The 18,599-nt window shown below is 42.7% G+C and overlaps 1 protein-coding gene and 1 long non-coding RNA gene across 2 annotated transcripts in view; both read left to right on the plus strand.

Annotated features, from left to right (window-relative positions):
- Positions 1-18,599, plus strand: part of LOC146712470 (NACHT, LRR and PYD domains-containing protein 12-like) — a 134,337-nt gene that overhangs the window by 42,331 nt on the left and 73,407 nt on the right. The window lies entirely within an intron of this gene.
- On the plus strand, positions 11,581-17,496 carry LOC146712473 (uncharacterized). Its single transcript, XR_014917108.1, has 3 exons — positions 11,581-11,729; positions 14,126-14,231; positions 17,221-17,496. It is a non-coding gene; the product is annotated as an uncharacterized LOC146712473 (long non-coding RNA).

The following is an 18,599-nucleotide window of genomic DNA, read 5'->3' on the forward strand; positions in this document are numbered from 1 at the left end:
GGCCCCTGGGAGCCCTCTTGTGGTGTTGGAGTGAAGGTGTCAGTCTTTGTGGGTGTTTCACCTTCCTCCCTTTCAGGTATTGTGTCATAGTGTCCTTCTCTGGTCTCATTCGTCTCGTATTTCTTCACATGTGTGGTATTCCGGTGATAGCGAGCTCCTGTTGGTGATTCAATAATGACTTGGTTTCCAGTTCTGCTTACAACTTTGTGTGGTGTTGCGTTGAATGGTGTTGTAAACTTGTCCACTTTGTCTTGTTGAACCAGCACTGTGTCTCCCGAGTCAACTTTTGAATACTCAGCTCCCCTTCGTTCATCAGCATAAGTCTTTGATTTTCCCTTCTGTTCAGCGTCTCTGTCACGCACGTCCAACTCCGTTGTTTTTGCCTCACTGATGTTCGGTAACTTTCCTCTCATTTTGCGGTTGAACAGTAGTTCTGCCGGACTTTTACCCGTGGTTGGATGTTCAATGCTGCGATACACTGTTACATATTTTCTTAGCTCTCGCTTCCAGTCAAGTCCTTCGGCTTGTGCGATCCTGATTCTTTTCATCAATGATGCATTTTGCCGTTCCACTTCTCCATTTGCTTGAGCCCATTTTGGTGTAGTTCTTATATGTTTGATTCCATTAGTTTCACAATATTCTCTGAACAGCTCAGATTTGAACTGTGGGCCGTTATCAGATTTGATTGTAACTGGTAGCCCATGTCTGCTAAATATACAGTCAATAGAGTCGATGACTTTTTCAGCAGTTGTAGATGACATTACATCATACTCATAGTACCGACTGTAGTAATCTATCAGTACAAGTATTGAGTGGTTCGAAGGTAGTGGTCCCAGTAAGTCTACCGCCACATCTCGCCATGGTCCATCTGGTAAAAGTGTGTTTCTCAGTGGTTCAGGTGGATCTGGTCTGGCTACTATTTGACATCCGTGACAAGCTTTACAAAACTTTTCTGCAGCTTTGTCCATCCCTGGCCACCAAACTTTTGTTCTGAGATGCTGTTTGGTTCCAACAATTCCTAAATGTCCTTCATGAGCTAGTGACAGTGCTTGAGCTCTGAGGTTTTCTGGCAATACAATGCGAGTTCCCCGCAAAACTATGTAGCCGATGACACACAGTTCATTTGCAATGGGTGCATATGTTTTGCATTTTTCAAAGTGTCCGTTTTCAATAGCTCTTCGCACTTCTGTTAATTCTGAGTCTGTAGCAGAGGCTTCTTCAACCTCTCTTGACGTGAGTGCTTTTGGAGTAGCATTAACTGCAACAAATCTCACGTATTCTTCAGATTCATGCTTATGTATCTCTTTTGACGTGGTGTCAGCCAGCAGTCTTGACAGTGAATCCGCAATGTTTTGCTTTCCCGCAATGTGCACTACTTTAAAGTCATATGGTTGCAGTCTGAGAACCCATCTTTCTATGCGTGCACAAGGTTTAGATTTCTGGCTGTATATGACCTCTAATGGCTTGTGGTCTGTGATGAGGTCAAACTTCCTGCCATACACATATGGATGTAGTCTCTCACATGCCCATACCAGTGCTAGGGCTTCTCTTTCTGTTTGAGAATATCTTCGCTCACAGTCTGTTAAACTCCGACTTACGTAGCACACTGGTACCTCTTCTCCGTTCTGTATTTGTATTAGCACTGCGCCCAAGCCTACAGGGCTTGCATCTGCTATGACTCTGGTTGGGGCTTCTTTGTCAAAATAGGCTAGGGTACCTGCTCTGGCTAACTCAGTCTTTAGTCTTTCAAATGCTTGCTTTTGTTCTGGCCCGAATGTAAACATAGTTTCTTTTCGAGTTAAACGTCTTAGTGGTTCAGAGAGTGTAGCAAACTGTGGTATGAACCTGCTACTGAAGCCTACCAGTCCAAGAAAGCTTCTCACCTCAGTAGCATTCTTCGGTTCTCGGGCTTCCACCACAGCTCTCACTCTTTCTTCAGTCGGGCCGATGCCTTTCTGTGTCAGCAGTATTCCCATGAACACGAGTCTGTCCATGGTGAACTGACACTTCTCTGAGTTTAGTGTCAGGCCACAGTCAGAGAGTCTCTTCATCACAGCATGCAGGCGCTTATCATGTGTTTCTTGGTCTGGCGCGTGTATGATTACGTCATCTGAAATGTTCTCAACTCCTTCAATGCCAGCTAGTGCATTGGCAATCTCATGCTGATATTGCTCACTAGCTGATGAGACTCCAAATATTAGCCTTTTGTACCGGTATACTCCGTTGTGCACTGCAAATGTAGTTATCTCTCTTGACTCCAGGGTAAGCTCTAGTTGATGGTATCCCCACTTGAGATCGAGTTTGGTGAAGATTGCAGAGCCGTTTAGTCCTTGCAAGATTTCATCCACAGTGGGTATGGGGTATCTTTCCCTGATTATTGCCTCATTTGCTTTTCTCATGTCTAAGCACATTCTGATATCTTTGTCACATTTCTTTGGGAGTACCACTACAGGATTTACCCAAGGTGTAGGTCCTTCTACACGTTCTATAATGTCCATGTCAATTAGTTCATTGATCTTTTTCTCCACTGCATCCCTCAAATGATAAGGTATGCGCCTCAGTGGCTGTGCTACTGGTTTCACATTTGGATCAATGTACAGGCTGATCTGTTTGGTGTTTAGTTTTCCTACTCCTTTGAACACTTTTGGATACTTTTCTTTAAGAGTGTGCTTTAAATCTGTGACAGCCACCACATTTTCACCTATTTTCAACACTCCTAACTTTATGGCAGTCTTTTTCCCCAGGAGTGGTTCACCATTACCTCTAATCACAATAAATTCAGCCTCTTCAGTCCTGTCACCAATCTTGATTTCACATCTGAATGCGCCTTTAACCGTGAGTGCCTGTGCTGAGGAATATGCATATAAATTCCTCTGCTCTTTGGGTACATATGAGTGACATTTTATCTTTTCAGCTTTTAGCTTTTCCCATATGTTTTCTCCCATCACATTACTTGTAGCTCCAGAGTCAACTAACATTTTCAACTCTATTCCCCCAACAGAAAAGGTAAGTTTCTCAGGTATATTATCATCATTTACAGTAAATGCATAATCATCTTGTTCAACAGCATTCACATTTTGTTTCTTTTGTCTTTTTGTACGACACATTTTTGAAAAGTGGTCCTTACCATTACACTTGTGACATGTTTGTCCTCGTGCTGGGCATTTGGGATCTTTGCCCATGTGGTCAGTATAACCACACCTGTAACACTGTCTTTCTGTTTTATTATCATCTTTCATTTTTCCTTTTGGTCTGTTGTTCTTCTCTTTCTTTGCTGTAAAAATCCGGCTGACCGTGTCCTCTCCTTTCTTTTCCCCGGTGACGCTCATCGCCGCCATCTGCTCCTCCACACGTTCACAGTGTGAAGCCACCTCTAACGTGCGATTTAGAGTTAAGCCTGGACCATCCTCAAGCAGCTTTCTCCGTACATATTCAGAAGTGCATTTACTCAGGATAGCGTCCCGTATCTGGTTATCATTGTCAGCTTGAAAGTCACAGTCTTTTGCAGCTCGCCTCAAACGTGTACAAAATTGTTGCACAGTCTCACCTGGTGTTTGGGACAATTTGTGGAAAGTTTGGCGTGCGTATGCTGCATTCACTTGAGGAACAAAGTAAGTGTTGAGCGCAGTCACCGCAGCGCTGTAATCCTTTGCCTCTCCCGTCTGTGGTAGAGTGGAGAAGACGTCCTGCACGTCCTGTCCGGCCATGTGCAGTAGAAGAGCGCGTCTCCGCTGTCTGATCGCGTCTGTAGCATCATCCGTCAAAATAAGACCTTTCCCATCAGCAAACAACTCGAAGGATGTTAACCAGTGCGTCCATCTCGGTCCGAGCGTAGCTGGATCCGTGTAGCAGGCGAACGGTTGAATACCCGACTTTTCCATGTTAGCCCACAAGTTTTTTTTTTCGCTAACACCGTGCCGCCGCTGGGTCTACTTCTCACAAAAACAAATCCAGGTCCGTGTCGTCCTCGTCGCCATTGTTGTATGCTCACCTTATTACTAAATTAGGCAGAGCACTCTGAATTGAATCAGGACATAAAGCACGGTCTTTATGTTGCTTTATTGAACACTGTCCATCTTACAACTAGCCACTTAACGGGGCTTCCTTCCGACAACAACATCCGGTTCAAAGGTCATCACCTTAAGACATAGCCATATCAATACATGACAGTGACCCTTTTTACAAACTGATTTGCAATTTTGATCAAAGTTCAGTTTTTCATTGATTATGGTCCCAAGATATTTATATGATTGTACTTGCTCTATTTTCTGACCTTTAATTAAAGTGACTCCGTGCCCATTTTGTTGTTTCCTAAAATCAACAACCATGTCTTTTGTTTTAGATATGTTCAGCTGGAGATAAGACTCCTCCCACCACTGAACAAAGTCATCAATGACTGGGCCGTGGTCAGTTTCACCCTCTTTCAGTAAGCTGACAATAACAGAGTCATCTGCATATTTAATAATGACCCTGTTTTCATGTCTGCCCTGACACATGTTTGTATAGAGAGTGAATAATAAGGGCGATAGGACGCAGCCTTGAGGAGAACCTGTGGAGGAGAACACTGGGTCAGACAGAACCCCATTTATTCTCACTCTTTGTGACCTGTCAGTTAGAAAATCTAAAATCCAGCCCACCAGGTTTTTCCTGATTTCAATTTGTTCTAAAAGTCTTTTAATTAAAATATGGGGCTGTGTTGTATTAAAAGCCGAAGAAAAATCAATGAAAAGAAGTCTTGCAAAAGTCCCTTTACTCTCTACATGTTTAAGAATCAGATTTAGTAAAGTCAAAAGTGCGTCCTCCACTCCTCTGTTGGGCCTGTATGCAAACTGCATTGGATCCAGCTGACCTTCAGTCTCTTCATAATCACATTTCTGAGGATTTTTTCAAAGACTTTCATGACAACTGAAGTGAGGCTACAGGCCTGAAGTCGTTTAGATTTAGGGACAGGAACCACGACTGCTTCTTTGCAAAGAGAGGGCACATGTTGTGTTTGCAAGGATTTGTTAAAAATAACCTGAAATATAGGCCTGAGTTCATCAGCACAAGATTTAATTAGGCGGCCACTAATATTATCAGGACCTGGCTCTTGTTCACATTGACTGTATGAAAGGCCTTTTTAACATCGCTGAGTTCAATGATAAAGTGCTGAGTATCTCTCAGTTTCTGTTTCAGTTCCCAAATATCCTCGCTGAAATCAGAAGAACTAAAACGAGCATAAAACATGTTTAAAGCATTTGAAAATCTCTGTCTGAATTAAAACATCTAAAATGACCTGACTGCTGCTCTGGGGATTTTGAAACCCTGCTATGGTTTTCATACAAGTCCAGGCAGACCCAAAAGTTTTTGCAGCAAATTTGCTTTCAAGAAGGTTTTTGTCTGTTTTGCTTTCAACATCTCGATTTTCATTTCCTTGGTAGCTGTCTGAAAATCGGTAACAGCCCCTCTTTAAAGGCCTGTCTCTTTTTCCTTAAACAGGATTTGACACTTTTAGTGACCCATGGCTTATTGTTAGCGTAAATTTTAACACGCTTACGGGGTATAATCATGTCTTTACAAAATACTGCACAGGAGCTAGTAACATCCACCAAAGCGTCGAGATCATCTCCACAAGACTGAAGACGGGGCTGTACGAAGTCACTTTATCTCTACAGGACTGTAAGCTGTCGTCTGTGAGGCGTGAGCGTGTTTGTTTGAACACAGTTCACGGTGGAGAACAGCTGCTGACATAATGTGGATCCGAAGATCCATAACTGGCCTACCTGGGGCTGAAAGTCTCCATAAATGCAGGCGTTTCGGCGGCTACACCGGCTTCCACGAGTGTGACGCTTATTTTGAGAAAATAATAGAATATACATTTATTTTTATATTTCAATATCACAATAATCTTCCAATGTAGAACTACAAGTTAAAAAAGAACTAAGATAAATCAAATCCACTTCAGCTAAATACTTCTCATTTATTTCCATCTTACATGCTGTGACTGCAGCCATTCCCACATCTCTGTGAATGGGACTCATGGACATGGATCAGTGGTTGTTGATCAATGGTCCTGAGAATCTGCATAATTAAGATGAAGGAACGGAGCTCCCAGCCCATCGTTCCTGCAGCTGCTTTCAGTCTTTATGCAAATGTCCTGTTTGTAAGACTGAAACCTGCAGCTGAGACTGAAGACGTCACCTGATGATGACGACACGTTTCTCCCACAAAACGCTGCGTCCAGATGAACAGAACCAACAGACTCACTTTCCTGGATGATTGAGATGCATCAAGACTTCATTGTGTGTTACTTCTCATTCAGCACAGACACATTATTCCTGTTAGGTCATGTCAGCTGTCACTCAGTACAAGCACAACTGTGAACAACACAAACTTCTCTTCAATGTGTCACAGAAACACTAAGTGTGAGAGCCTGTATGACACACAGGACAGACTGTAAGCTCTGCTGGCTGCACAGCACTTTGTAGCAGTTTTCCAACATGTCCTCCACCCGTGATGTCAGTGGTGGGACCCCAGTCACAGCACTCAGCACCACCTCCTTTAAATGTATTTTATACCAGTTACTCCCGTTACTCGGTGCAACGCTTCTTAAATGTGTTTTTTCAGGATAAAACACAGCAGGTGGTGTAGAGAGGACGTCAGCTGACGGAGCAGAGGGAGGCAGACTGTGGATAAATGACAGAGTGAGAGGAGAGCAACCATGACAGAAGCACAGGTGTGGCAGATAGAAGTGGCTTTATAGACACTTATTGTCAGTCCTCGTGCATGCTGTGGAAATAAGTGTCTGTGTCATGAGGTGACATGTGAGCTTATCTTTGGTCAATAAAGCTGAACGACCAGTTTTCACTTTGCTTGTTACGCTTGTTTAGTGACGTCTGGGTTTCTGTGGAGCCCGGATTTTGATGAGTTCTGGTGAAATCATCTGAGATCATCTGAGCATCGGTGAAGAGTCAGCAGAGAAAGTGTGGGACAGAAGTTTGCTTTGGACACATGGACTGAAATCAAAAAGTAACAAACAGGATTTCCAATGGACAGTATGGAGAAGTGAAAGTACACAAAGGCTGTGCTGGAACACGTGTGTTACACTTTTTGACAGCTGAGAACAAAACACAATATTTTGCATCATCACCGCAGTGTCTCTTCTTTCCTCTGCTGTTGTGCTTTTAGTTCCAAACTGTTTCAAATGGTTTGTCAGCAAGCTGACCTCTGACCTCTGCAGTACTAACTCCTGACCCGTACAAAGAGCGGGCGTTTCTGACCTTTGACCTGCAGCTGTATGTCTCTCAGTCTCAGTTCTTCTCTCCGTCACTGATGGAGCAGGTGTAGTTGCTGCTGACAGTCAGTCGTTTGTTTTCTCAGAGTGAGGCTGAAGTCTGAACTGTTCAGAGCATCAGGTCTCATCAACGTGCGCTGCTGTAACGCCGCTTTGTCCTCTGAGATCACCAGGTATGAAACCTGAGTGCTGACAGAGCAGCATGTTCCCCCTCATTCACCTCCACCACCACAGCCAAGGCATGCTGGGAAACTGAGGACACACAGACGGAGAACTGAAGTGTCTGCTGTGTGTTCATCTCAGAGTCCTCACAGGTGACACATTAGCTCCAGAACACCAAGCCAGGTGTTTGAAGCCTGACAGGGATTCTTCCCATCCAGAGGGAGGATTTAGCTGCACAACAATGAACATTAGTGTGTAGTTTAGAAACACAGACTGTGCCTGCACTGCATCTAGTGAAGAAAACTGTTACTGCGAGAGAACCAGGCTCCTTTAAAGCAGCTGATATTAAGGTTGAAAAATCAACAATAAGCTGATGTAATCAACGTTTCACAAAATGGTCAGCAGCTAAAATCTGGAGCCGTTCTTTGGTGGTAATTAAGAGTTTGTTCTTGTTAGCTAATTATGTCATTAAAGGTAGCAGCAGAAGCCTTGTGTTGAAAGCCCATTCCCTCACACATTCACACAGTATGTGTGTGTCTGTGTTACACTGTGGACATCCCTTCTGTTGGAGCGCCATCTTGTGGCAGGTTTAAGAAATGTTATTCTTGTAAATCCAAACTGATGCACCTCCATAGCAGACTGTGGAGGCTTTCAGTGACATGAAGACTTGATTTATACTGTCATATTCTCCTGTTACACAAAGCACAGCACGCTGAACATGGATGAACTGAAACTCCCAGCATCTGACTGAGGAAAAGCACAAATCATTCTCACACTGACTCCTGCTTGATTTTAGATTTGCTTTCAAATCCTCACACTTTCATATGAAGCACTAAATGGGCTCCAGACTGTTTATCTCAGCTTCCTGTCAAACACACTGCTGCTCACACCGAGGCTCAGTTTACTCCTCCAGCCTGGCTTAACCTGCTGTCTGTTAAAAACAGTCCCACACTCCTCTGTTTAATCCTTCTGATCAGACTCTTTGATTTTGTATTGTTTTTACCTGAAGTTGTGTTTTTGACATGGTTCTGTCTGTGAAATAAACCTCACACACACACTGCTACAGTCCTTCATACACTTAGAAACGAAGCTGCTCCTTTCCTCAGTGCTGACACATAAAGAAGAGTTGGTTTTATATCCAACACGTCTCTGTTCCAGAAAACAGCTTCAGCAGCCTCTGAGTCTGAACTTGGAGTTGGTTATAAGCCACAGGCCTGTGTGCACAGCAATGAGGAAATATAATGCAGTAAGTGAAACATGGATGTGTGGAACAGATTATCCCAAAGGTTGATTCTGTTCATCTGGACGTTCTCAGTGAAACATTTGGTCTCTCGGTCAGGTGACTCCTTTAGTCTCAGCTGACTGCAGGTTTCCAAACCTTTGTCACTGGATCACTCACTTCATCTCCAACGTGTCCCTGACACAGACAGCTGGAGCCATTACAGCAAAATCATTGATCATCGTTTTTAGAACATTAGCTGGTGTTGGTGGGCAGGCTAGCAGTGCTAATTGTTAGCACTAGTTCTGCTCTCTCCCTTTGTCTCTGTTATTGTTGGTCTTTAGTGAACAATATAAAGTGTCTTCATGAGACTGTTGCCTAATGTTCAAATGTAGATAACACCACCTGCACCAACCTGTTACACAGCACAACCCTCTGGTGTAGCTTTGGCTGGAGCACATATTGGCAGCTCCAGTGACATCACCACTCCATGGTGACATCATCTCTACAGACTGTGGCTGTTACATATCCTCACCTGGTAATAATAAGACTGTCCTCAGCTGCACACAGCTCCAAGATGAACAAACTGAAGTAAATACAAATTAGAGTTACGATAGATTGAAATCTTGTAATCAGAGCTAATTCTTAGTGAAACTCTCACAACATCATATCATGATCCTGGGTTAGTGTCTTGGTCTCAGATCACAACATCAGCACAGGCTTGGCTTGGGTGAGGTATTGAGTGGTTCTTGTCCATGACAGCTGCAGGTACAGTGCCATCAGCCATGCTGCACCACATGTCTGCCCAGGAACATTAGTGTGGCTGAGTCTCATGTAAACATTGTGCTAAAGTGGTGGGAAAGTGGCTGCAAGCTGGCTGCACTGTGTCCAATACTCTCAGTATGATATCCACAAACCTCTGAGTGTCACAGAGTGGGCCTGTGCTCAGCTCACTGTGCCCCATTGAATTCTACTTGCATAGTTTTACAAGTAAAATTAAATATACAAGTTGCTCAATGATAAGTTATTGTAGTAACAACTAAGTCCATGGTCATTATTTGTTAATAGTAGCTTAAAGCTTCTGCACCAATCATGGAGCAGCAGGTTTAGAGCATGTGGATCTACAAAAGTAAGTCCCAGTAAGATCGGCTGAGCCTTACATACTAGAAGAAACATGTCATTCCCAGCAGATGAAGCGACCTTTAAAGCAGGATCTCACTTTAAACCTAAAGAACTTGCTATGAGCATGCAGTGCATTCATGGTTATTATTCATACGATTGTGGGTAGCTAATAAAGTGCAACTATCACATTACATTTTATTATTAAATTGTTGTTAACAATCCCTTCACTTCTGCTTATCTAATTCATGGTTGCAGGATGGCTGACAGCTTCCATTAGGCAGGAGGTAATGTCCATTCTGGCCACAGTGCAACCCACAATGTGTAACTGACACTATTATATTGCATTATGTCACATTGTTACATCTTTTTAATAAATGATGACAGTCAGCTGAATTTGCTGCCCCCTTGGTGGAGGACATCAGGATCAGCAGCTGCTGCTCCATCACAAACACCACAGAAGAAGAACACTGGATCAGATTATCTGGACGTGTTTGACAGGGACAGTGTTCATGTTCATGGACATCAGGACAAAAACAGACGATGGAAACCTGCCAGATTTGAGCTAAACTGCTCATTTCCATGTGTAGTCCCTGGGAGGTCACATGACTCTGTCCAACAAAGACACACAAGCTGTGTCCCAAAACGTCGGCTGCATCCTCCGGAGGCCGCATTTGAAGGCCGATGACGTCACAGCCAGGCGACGAAGGCTGTCCCGATTCCTCGACTCCTTCAAATGCGTCCTTCATTCCCCCGAATTTGAAGGATGGGTCGGGTGTGTCCTTCGTGTCCCACCATATCCCAGAATTCATAGCGCGGCCCAGCCAAATTTCAGCTGCCAACAATGGCGGCTGCTACTAAGTTTTAAAATTTAACGAGGGAGTACTACTTACTTACAATGAATTCCTTACACTATATAATTTTCCCGTCAGTGTTGGGGAATTCTCAATGGTGCTTGGTGCCATACCCTCAGGGACTTTAATGTTATATAAAAACACTGACAGCTCAATATCTGCCTCAGTCACTCTCCCTGATCCAGCTGAGTCAGCAGTGGGAAAAATCTGCTTTTCACAGGAACTTGGTAACAGCAATAAGAGAATACGTAGTTTATTCCAAGAAGATATCATGTCTCTCCCATATATAGAATATCTTACTGGAACCGACATGTTCCAGATATCACCTGGAAGACAGTCTGGATGATCCCATAAATATCTAATTGTGAACAAGGTGAAGGAAATCTCATATAAAATTCTTCATAAATGTGACCCAGCCAGTCACTATAGGGTAACATTTAAAAGAGACATAAATACTAATTGAACTTTCTGTGGGGATCATCCAGAAACTGTGGCACATCTCTTTTGGTTCCTCTACACAGAGATTCTGGAAGAATTTAGCAGTTTTGTTATTGTCTATAGTTTAAGGGAGTTTTCTTTACGATGAAAAATGTTTTATTCTGTTTCTTTAAGTTCCCCAGGAAGAATGATAAATGTTTTTTTATAAAAAATTTGTTAATACTTTTAGCTATTTTATATCCATGAATGTAAGTTTATTAATAAAACACCATATTTCTGCCTTTTTATAAGGATATGAATTGTACATACAATCAATTTCAGACTCAACCAACAAAAAGCCTCTCAGAACAATATTTATATGTTGATTTTTTTCGCCTACTCATATCATCATTTTTTTACTCCTGGTTCTGTATGTTCATGTTCTGTTCTTTTGTAAACTTCATCTGTTTGTATGTTGTATACTCATCGTGTTTCAATAAAGTTCGATTTTAAAAAAGGTACGTTCTAAACGAAGCTTCAGACGTCACTGATCACGTGACTCTGGCCAAACGAATCAAGCCTCGACACGGTGCTTCTGAAGCAGCGCGTTGATCTTTCTGACACACGCACCGGAGCGTCAGCTTCAAGCGGACCATCGCTACGTCTCACATCTAAAGGTGTCAAGGTAACTTTGAACTGAGTTCAGTCAATCTGGAGTTTTTCCAAGTTTTCTGTTGCTCTCTGTGAGAGAAGAGCGTTAAAGGCGGGGCTCTCCAGAGTCCAGCAAAACCGGAAACCACAGCTGGGTGTGTGTAAGTGTGCAAACCAATAGAATGCATCGTGGTGGGGGGGCATCACGGGCAAGAAAAAAATAAAATAATCGGTCGTACCCATGCTTCCCCGACGTCATGCCAGCGCATATTGGGAAATTCGTAGGCACCGATCGGTTTTCTATCAGCCATTTGCTGGGAGTAAGGGCGCCCTCCGTTTGCGAGGTGCGCCTGCTGCTGGCGGCACAGGGAGGAGAGGGCGGGGCGGCGGGGAGTCTCTGGCTGGCTGGAGCGGCATCTAATAACCAACTCGCAAAACAAAATAAAAACAACAAACAGATATTATGATACAGACTTATAATCTGCACCGATGTTTTTTCTAAATTCTATAAAGTGAGCGCGAGAGCCCTCGGTGCGCCTGCGCGCTGCTGAAGTCAAAATAAACTTTATTGTCATCTCCGCTACAGACAGTCCAGCATATAGAGAGACGAGACGACGAGGCTGCAGTTACAGCGGTGCAAGTAAACAAACAATAAATATAAGAAGAGTAAGAAAATAAATCTACACTTTAGGACTCGGGGTAAAGGATCAATAACAATTTAAATTTATAATTTACAGTTTGATGATTTAAAGTCTCACACAACCCGTCAAAAGGGGCGGGGCCGGCTGCTTCCAAGTAGAGCACATTTCATTTATAATGATGTAAATCCAAGCCCATCATGGATTCACGATCTGAATCCTGGGTTGTGTGAAATCCCAGAAATCAACCTTAGACAAAGTGAATCTGTGAACTAAGGTGTAGGTCTGTTAGGTTAATTGTGCTGATCCTCGGGTTGGGGGATTTGTGTTTGTACTGGAGCGCAAAATTCAAACCAATGGAAGATGGACAACAAAAGTTCAAAGCCATCAGGTGCTCAGGTTAGAAAAAAGAGAAAAGATGCAGGTAAGCAGACGTGTGATTGGATAATGGCAGCTCATCCTGAACCAATCAGACTAAACTCCAAACAATACATTATGTTACAGATTTTAATATTAATTAGTCATTGTTACTTGTTGATTTGTCCTTTTCTCATTGTGTGACGAATTATGACGACTGTTTGGTAGCTGTTATTGTCTCTCTCTCTCTCTTCATGTGTGTTTCTCTGGTGAAACAATAGTTTTGTGTTAATGTTAGGGCTGCACGATTTTGCATAAAATGAGAATCACGATTTTTTGGCTTAGAATTGAGATCATGATTCTCTCATAACAATAAATAAACATAAAAACAACAAACGTCTCACGTTTTGTTGTTGCAGCAAAATGTTGTAGTGCTTGAAATTCCGTCTCCACCGTTGCTCGACGCTGCGTGTACAGAGCAGGTAGTGCAACAATAGAAAAATAGTTGCGGGACGGCACTGTGTAGCGTTTGTCTAGGGTGTTGATCGTTTTCCTAAATCCCTCGTTTTGCACAGTGTTGATGGAGCCATATCTTTGCTCAGGTGATAAGTGATAGCCTCCGTAATGTCTTTGTGCCTGCGAGAGTTCGACGTGTATAGGGAAGCGCTGTATAAGGTTCCCGTTATTGATGTTTGGGTGGTTGACCGGGACGGATTTTCTCCTGTCACTTTCTCGTCATCCCTGACGTGCTCTCCGTTGTTGTTTCCCTGCTAATTTTAGCATCACACGGCACAGCTTCTGTATCACGTGGTATAAGGCTCCGCCCTTGTCATTTGTTGAGCAGGAAGAGTGAGCGCTTGTTTTTATGCAGAGTACGTCCCGGATCAAAATGTGAAGTTTTACAAATCACCACTCCTGTTATTCATGATGATTTCAATAACATCACATAATAACATGTAACATCCTGTAAGCAGTGTCTGCCTGTGTCTTTTCTCTGCAAATGAACATTTTCAGCCAATATAGGTAATACATCAACATGGCTGCCGTGGCTAAGTTAGGAATATTTATAATGTCATTTCCAAAACTTGCATATGATCTGCAATTTGTAGCAGATCTGCTGACTGTCACAGAGCAGCTGGAGCAGTCTCAAATGCAGGTCAGTCCACTGCTGCCACCTGTGGCCAAGTGCCATAGCTACTGCTGGATGAACTCGTGACACATCTGCATTGAGTCTTGACAATCCACATTGCTGGCGTTGCATCTTTCAATGGCAGCAATGGCAGGTATCAGTGCTCAAACCTTTTGTGTTTGTTTCCAACAAGTTGCCCACCTCGGGAAACAAAAATGTGTTCTTTTACTTGTCAGATGAACATATGAGCCACTTTGACTCTTCAGTGCAGTGTGGAGCCTAACAAAGATCTGTTTTGTGTCCCAGCTGATCAGCAGGAGGAGGAGAGTCTGACGGAGCAGCAGAGGAACATTTTCAGCTACTTGGACTCAGCTCAGCCACTACAGAGGAAACAATGAGCTCAACACAGAAGGTGACAGACAGAGCAGGACCATATGAGCAAAGATATTTATCACCATATACATCTGAACATTTGCCATAACGATGTAGCTGACGATAGAATTGACACCAGACAAAATACTTTACAGCCGCACAACTTTATTAAAAACCCATCAATGTATTTTCACTGAAACAAGCAGCTGTTGCTTATGTGCATTAAAGTTATATAAAAATGTAACAGTGCAAATGCAAATTCCTCACTGACAGTTTAACCAAAAGGCGTTTCCAGTGGAAACTGGCCGACACATCCTGAGCATAACCATGTATAATATCCACTAAACTTCAGAAGAGGTTATACAGTCGTGGCCAAAAGGTTTGAGAATTGCATAAATATTGGAACCTGGAGAAGTTGCTGCTTAAGTTTTTATAATAGCATTTTGCCTGCACTCCAGAATGTTATGAGGAGTGATCAGATGAACTGCATCGTCCTTCTTTGCCATGAAAACGAACTTAATCCCCAAAAAGCCTTACCACTGCATTTCATTGCTGTCATCAAAGGACCTGCTGAGACCATTTCAGTGATCGTCTTCTTAACTCAGGTGAGAATGTTGGCGAGCACGAGGCTGGAGATCATCATGGCTGTATCCCGATTCAGGTTCTGCAGCTTTAAAGTCCTCAAGGGCCGCGTACTCAAAGACCGCTAAGGCCGAAGTGCTGACTTCTGCTAAATGGGTCAAACTGGGCAGAAAGTCTACAAACACATAACATCCTTATAGAATATGATGTAACACTATAGATCAACTTAGCTCAGAATATATAAAGCATATAAACAGTTACAGCAATGTGATGCAACAAACACAGCAGCTACTGATCCAAAATACTCAAAGCTTCATAGAACTGAAACCAACATTTATTTTTAGCTCCATTCTGCTGCTGATACATACTTTAGGTTTCTGAACATTAAACTTGTTGCTGCCTTTCATAGTGTGTAACTTGAAGGCCCTGAGTACTTTCTCCCACACTGGAAACACTGGGATGATCACATTATTTGAACATTACCTAATAAGACTGATTCAGGACAGACAGTTATGTTAAACTTTCCTAGCAGTCCTTCACAAACAGGGAACAGTCTGTCTATTCTCTCCATCTGTCAGCTGCTGCTGGCTCTTCCTCCTCCTCTTCCTCACACACTGCTGAGTTTGTCCTGGTGGATCATCAGGGCTGCAAAGCCTCACAGATGATGTGCAGCAGTGGGTCCCTCAGTCTGTCCTCACTCTGGACACTTGCAATTGTCACACATGGAAATCAAATGTGTGATAAGCTGCAGGATTCAAACACAAGTGTAACTTATAAACACATGTTCATACTTTTATTCCACAATCAGAGAGAAAGAAACAGAGAGAGAGTGCAGGACAGACAGACAGGTGACAGTCTCAGGTGTACACACTGCTACACAACAGCACCAGAGAAGCAGGATTTAGTGTTTGTGTTATTACGAGTGTAAACAAGAAGAGTTCCCAGATGGTGCAGTGGACACATGTGTGACTGCTGTGATTAAAGCATCTTTCTTTCAGCTTAACGAGTGAACCGTCAGCTCGTTCAAACACACGTTAAAGTGCGTTTGGCTCGACACCACCGAACAGAGGCAGCAATATAACACAGCTAACATTAACAGTGCAGTGAATCCTGCTTGTGCCGTGATATTCAGGACTGCAAACCGAGCAGCATCACTGACTTTCAGCTTGTTGTGTTTGTGGATATATGACTGACTTTAATTATCCACAAAATCATCACATTCTCTGTCAGATTAAGGTCGACTATTGAACAGCGTATATTTTAAAGGCTTTAAAACCAAGTTAACGCTGAAAGTACAAACATCACTAATGTCACATAACTCTGCCGACAAGGCATAGCTATGGCTATGAAATGCTCTTTGTGTATCACTTCTTCATTATGAAAGATGTCATTAATGCACTAGTAATGTCTCATCTGGAGTATTGTTCAATCATTTGGTCAGCAGCTAATAAGACAGATCTTAACAGACTTCAGTTAGTCCAGAATAAGGCGTCCAGATTAGTGTGAAGATGTTCATACTATACTAATATTGATAAAATGCATAATAAACTTTCTTGGCTTCCTGTACAGGCTAAAATATTCTATGGCTTACTTGTAGTTCTAAAGAAAGCAATTCTGTTAAACACACCACATTTATTCTGCTCAGCTGCAGTATCCAGATGAAATACATCATCATATTACACAGTTTTCAACAAGCTGCAATTTAGTAAATGCTCGAGTTAAAAGTAACGTTTTGTAAAACTGTTACATTTAGAGCAACTTTTAAGTGGAATAAGTTGCCTTAAAAAATTAGAGAATTATTCAAAGCTTCAATGAACACTTAAAAGCCGATTTACAGAGCTTTTAGTTGTTGTAAATATTGTAAGACATGATTTGTTTTTGAAATTTGTGTAATGTGCCTCAATGTTATTGATATTATTATTATTGATTGCTTATATTTGAACAATTGTGAAACCTCACTGTGGATGTAAGAGTGAAATTATGTGGATATCTTGAATTCACTTTATTGTGTAATATTTTATGTGAGTATTTGACGGACGACGAGCAACATCTGTTGTGGAAGCTAACGGGGTTCCTTTAGAATAAACAAACACAGGATTTATTATCACTGAATAATTATGTATAAATCTATACAAATTATAGAAATATGTAATAGGAAACAACAAAATAATCTAAATTATAAAATAGTGTGTGTGTGTGTGTGTGTGTGTGTACAAACAGGAGGGATGGGCATGAGTTTAGTGTTTGAACAGTCATGAATTATCTTTAACAGCAGGTTGGATGTAATGTGTTAGAACTACCAGCAGGTGGGGATAAGAGACCTTTAAGGTGTTTGGTGCCACGCTCCACCTTCAGGTTTAAAACTAGTGTTAATGGAGTTTGAAGGTTGAGTTTGTTCCACGACTGCATTTCACTCACTGCCTCTGTTTGTATCTCTGTCACTGCAGGACCAACATGGAGCCAGAAGTCAGCGCTCTCAGGAGGCCGACAAACCTCACAGAAGAAAGGGAGAGAAAAAACACACCTGTGACGAGTGTGGGAAGGGTTTTACTGTGAGGGCTAAACTAAAACAGCATCAGGTCATCCACACTGGAGAGAGACCGTTCAGCTGTGACTTGTGTGGAAAGTCTTTTTCCTGGAAGGGTTACCTAAAAAGACACCAACTCATCCACAGTGGAGTTAAAGCGTACAGCTGTGATCAGTGTGGCAGAGCTTTTACTCAAAGTAGCAACTTACAGAAGCATCTAGTTACCCACTCTGGAATTAAGCCATACAGCTGTGATCAGTGTGGCAGAGCTTTTACTCAAAGTAGCCACTTACAGAGTCATCTAGTTACCCACTCTGGAATTAAGCCATACAGCTGTGATCAGTGTGGCAGAGCTTTTACTCACAGTAGCAGCTTACAGAGTCATCTAGTTACCCACTCTGGAATTAAGCCATACAGCTGTGATCAGTGTGGGAAGGGTTTTACTGTGAGGGCTAAACTAAAACGGCATCAGGTCATCCACACTGGAGAGAGACCGTTCAGCTGTGATTTGTGTGGAAAGTCTTTTTCCTTGAAGGATTCCCTAAAACAACACCAACTCATCCACAGTGGAGTTAAAGCGTACAGCTGTGATCAGTGTGGCAGAGCTTTTAGTCACAGTAGCCACTTACAGAGGCATCTAGTTACCCACTCTGGAATTAAGCCATACAGCTGTGACGAGTGTGGGAAGGGTTTTACTGTGAGGGCTAAACTAAAACAGCATCAAGTCATCCACTCTGGAGAGAGACTGTTCAGCTGTGACTTGTGTGGAAAGTCTTTTTCCTTCAAGGGTTCCCTAAAAAGACACCAACTCATCCACAGTGGAGTTAAAGCGTACAGCTGTGATCAGTGTGGCAGAGCTTTTAGTCACAGTAGCCACTTACAGAAGCATCTAGTTACCCACTCTGGAATTAAGCCATACAGCTGTGACGAGTGTGGGAAGGGTTTTACTGTGAGGGCTAAACTAAAACAGCATCAGGTCATCCACACTGGAGAGAGACCGTTCAGCTGTGACTTGTGTGGCAAGGGTTTTACTCTGAAAGCTTCACTAAAACAGCATCAGGTCATCCACACTGGAGAGAGACCGTTCAGCTGTGACTTGTGTGGGAAGGGTTTTACTCTGAAAGCTTCACTAAAACAGCATCAGGTCAGCCACACTGGAGAGAGACCGTTCAGCTGTGACTTGTGTGGAAAGTCTTTTTCCTTCAAGCCTTCCCTAAAACAACACCAACTCATCCACAGTGGAGTTAAAGCGTACAGCTGTGATCAGTGTGGCAGAGCTTTTACTCACAGTAGCAGCTT

The sequence above is a fragment of the Copadichromis virginalis genome, linkage group LG3, assembly GCF_057382275.1.
Source record: "Copadichromis virginalis isolate Kocher_CV1m ecotype Utaka linkage group LG3, C_Virginalis_male_GT1.1, whole genome shotgun sequence".
Taxonomy (NCBI): Eukaryota; Metazoa; Chordata; class Actinopteri; order Cichliformes; family Cichlidae; genus Copadichromis; species Copadichromis virginalis.